Source organism: Propithecus coquereli, unplaced genomic scaffold (genome assembly GCF_000956105.1).
Source record: "Propithecus coquereli isolate 6110/MARCELLA unplaced genomic scaffold, Pcoq_1.0 Scaffold235, whole genome shotgun sequence".
In the NCBI taxonomy this organism is placed as follows: Eukaryota; Metazoa; Chordata; class Mammalia; order Primates; family Indriidae; genus Propithecus; species Propithecus coquereli.
Genome location: NW_012147897.1, coordinates 3,939,007 through 3,943,013, shown reverse-complemented (window position 1 = coordinate 3,943,013; position 4,007 = coordinate 3,939,007). Strand labels below are relative to the sequence as shown.

The 4,007-nt window shown below is 35.2% G+C and overlaps 1 protein-coding gene across 1 annotated transcript in view; it reads right to left on the bottom strand.

Moving 5' to 3' along the window:
• The window catches only part of PPME1 (protein phosphatase methylesterase 1), a 96,724-nt gene that overhangs the window by 60,599 nt on the left and 32,118 nt on the right, over positions 1–4,007 (bottom strand). The gene's annotated exons all lie outside the window — the stretch shown is intronic.

The following is a 4,007-nucleotide window of genomic DNA, read 5'->3' as shown; positions in this document are numbered from 1 at the left end:
TTGAGGTTGCTGTGAGCTAGGCTGATGCCACAGCACTCGCCCCAGGCAAGAGAGTGAGACTGTCTCAAAAAAAAAAAAATTTTATATAGATTTAGAGGATACAAGTGCAGTTTTATTACATGGATATATTGCGTAGTGGTGAAGCCTGGGCTTTTAGTGAACCTATCACTGGGATAGTGTACACTGTACCCAACAGGTAATTTTTCATCCCTTACCACCCCGCTACCTTTTGGAGTCTCCAATGTCTATTATTCTTTTCTGTATGACCATGCATACTCATAGTGTAGCTCCCACTCATGCGTTAGAACATGTGGTATTTGATTTTCTATTCCTGAGTTACTTCACTTAGGATAATGGTCTCCAGTTCCATCCCAGTTGCTGTAAAAGACATTACTTCATTCTTTTTTATGGCCCAGTAGTATTTTATGGTATATATTATATATACCACATTTTCTTTAGATGGACACTTAGGTTGGTTCCATATCTTTGCTATTGTGAATAGTGCTGTGATAAACATATGGGTACAGGTATCTTTTTGATATAAAGATTTTTTTTCATGTGTACAGATACCCAGTAGTGGGATTGCTGGATCCCATGGTACATCTATTTTTAATTCTTTGAGAAACCTCCATACTTTTTTCGATAGAGGTTATACTAATTTACATTCCCACCAACAGTGTGTAAGTATTCCCTTTTCTCTGCATCTGTGCCAACATTTATTATTTTTAGACTTTTTAATAATGGCTATTCTGACTGGAATAAGATGGTAACTCGCTGTGGTTTTAATTTACATTTCTCTGATGATTAGTGATGTCCAGTTTTTCATATGTTTGTTAGCCATTTATATGTCTTCTTTTGAAAAATGTCTGTTCATGTTCTTTGCCCACTTTTTAACAGGGTCGTTTTTTTCTTGTTCAGTTGTTTGCACTCCTTGTAGATTCTGGATATTAGTCCTTTGTCAATTGCATAATTTGTGAATATTCTATCCCATTCTATTGATTGTCTATTTACTCTGCTGATTATTTCTTTTGCTGTGCATAAGATTTTTAGTTTAATTAAGTCCCATTTGTTTATTTTTATTCTGGTTGCATTTGCTTTTGGGGTCTTAGTCATAAATTCTTTGTATAGGCCAATGTCCGGAAGAGTTTTTACTAGGTTTTCTATAGTTTCAGGTCTTAAATATAAGTCTTTAATCTATTTTGAGTTAATTTTTGTATATGGTAAGAGATATGGATCCAGTTTCATCCTTCCATGTGTGGCTATTCAATTTTTCCAACACTATTTATTGAAAGGATGTCCTTTTCCCAGCATGTTTTTGTCTGCTTTATTTAGATCAGATGGTTGTAGGTATATGGCTTTATTTCTGGGTTCTCTATTCTATTCCATTGCTTGATGTGTCTGTTTTTATACCAGTACCATGTTGTTTTGGTTACTATAGCCTTGCAGTATAATTTGAAGTCAGGTAATGTGACACCTCCCAGCTTTGTTCATTTTTGCTTAGGATTGCTCTGGCTATTCAGGCTCTTTTTTTTGTTTCCATATGAATTTTAGGATTGTTTTTTCTAATTCTGTGAAAAATGTCATTGCTATTTTGATAGGAATTGCATTGAATCTGTAGATTGCTCTGGGCAGTATGGTCATTTTCACAATATTGATTCTTCTAATCCATGAACATGAGATGTTTTTCTATTTGTGTCATCTATGATTTCTTTCATCAGTGAATTGTAGTTCTCCTTGTAGAGATCTTTCACCTCCTTGGTTAAATATATTCCTTGGTTTTTCTTTTTCTTTTTGCAGCTATTATAAATGGGATTGAGTTTTTGATTTGGTTCTCAGTTTGGTTGTTATTGGTATATAGAAATGCTACTGATTTTTGTATGTTGATTCTGTAACTTAAGGCTTTACTGAATTCATTTATCAAATCTAAGAGCATTCTAGAGGAGTCTTTAGGGTTTTCTAGGTATAAGATTACACCATCAGCAAACAGAGATAACTTGACTTCCTTTTTTCCAATTTGTATGCCCTTTATTTATTTTTCTTGCCTGATTGCTCTGATGAGGACTTCTAGTACTATGTTGAACAGAAGTGGTGAAAGTGGGCATCCTTGTCTCATTCCAGTTCTTAGCGGAAATGCTTTCAACTTCTTCCCATTCAATACGATGTTGGTTTTGAGTTTGTCATATATGGCTTCTATTATTTTGAGGTATGTTCTTTCTATGCCTAGTTTGTTGAGGATTTTTATCATGAAGGGATGCTGAATTTTATAGAAAGTTTTTTCTACATCCATTGAGATAATCATACGGTTTTTGTTTTTAATTGTTTATATGGTGAATCATATTTATTGATTTGAGTGTGCTGAACCATCCTTGCATCCCTGGAATAAAACCCACTCGATTGTGGTGTATTATTTTTGATGTGCTATTGAATTTGATTTGCTAGTTTGTTTTAGGATTTCTGCATCCATGTTCATGAGAGATATTGGTCTGTAGTTTTCTTTTTTGTTGTTGTTGTTGCATCCTTTCCTGGCTTTGGTACCAGGGTAATACTAGCTTTGTAAAATGAGTTAAGCAGAATTCCCTCCTTCTTGATCTTCTGAAACAGTGTCAGTAGAACTGGTACCAGTTCTTCTTTGTATGTCTGATAGAATTTACCTGTGAATCAGTCTGATCCTGGGTTTCTTTGTTGTTGTGAAATTTTTTTTACTGATTCAATCTCAACTATTCATTATTGGTCTGTTCAGGATTCCTCTTTCTTCCTGATTCAAGCTTGGGAAGTTGTATGTTTCCAGGAACTTATTCATTTCCTATAGGTTTTCTAGTTTGTGGGTATAGAAAAGTTCACAGTAGTCTCAGATGATCTTTTATATTTCTGTGATATCAGTTGTAATGTCTCCTTTTTCATTTGATTGAGCTTATTTGAATCTTCTTTTTTTGGTTAATCTAGCTAGCAGTCTGTCAATTTTGTTTATCTTTTCAAAGAACCAACTTTCTGTTTCATTGATCCTTTGTATTTTTTTTTTTTTTGGTCTCAATTTTGTTTAGTTCTGCTCTGATCTTTGTTATTTCTTTTCTTCTGCTAGCTTTGGGTTTGCTTTGTTCTTGTTTTTCTAGTTCCTTGAAGTTGGTTGTTAATTTGTGATCTTTCTATCTTTCAGATGCAGGCATTTAACACTATAAAGTTACCTCTTCCATTTTGAGATTTAGTTTCACAGAGTGATGGAATTCAGAAATAACACAAACATTTTATTGCTCGGATGGTTTCAGCAAGAATCAAACTTGTTAGCCTTTCTGATTCTTGGTCATCATCTTCATCTCCTATGGATGATTTTTATCATTTTTTTATTTCAGCATATTACAGGGGTACAAATGTTTAGGTTACATATATTGCTTTTGCCCCACCTGAGTCAGAACTTCAAGCGTGTCCATCCCCTGGACAGCGCACACCGCACCGATTAGGTGTGAATATACCCATCCCCTCCTCCCCCTCCCACCTGCCTGACACCTGATGAATGTTACTACTAAATGTACATGTAAGTGTTGATCAGTTAGTATCAATTTGCTGGTGAGTACACGTGGTGCTTGTTTTTCCATTCTTGGGTTACTTCACTTAGTAGAATGCGTTCCAGCTCTATCCAGGAGTATACAAGAGGTGCTGTATCACCATTGTTCCTTAAAGCTGAAGAGTACTCCATGGTATACATATACCATATTTTATTAATCCACTCATGGATTGATGGGCACTTGGGTTGCTTTCAATAATGATCTAAGTCAGTAATTATTAACTGAGGGTGACCATGAGAATCACCAGTGTATTCTTTTCCCCATCTGTATTCCTGGTCCTTACCCTATACTTCTAAATAGAAATTTCACTGGTGAGGCTTAAACATACATGTTTTTGAAAAGCTCAGTGGGGTGATTCTGAGACTAGGATTAGACGATAAACGTGGGCAAAACTGCCAGTGTTACAGTGTCAGGTCAGTCCAGGATTATCATAATTTGAAACCTCAT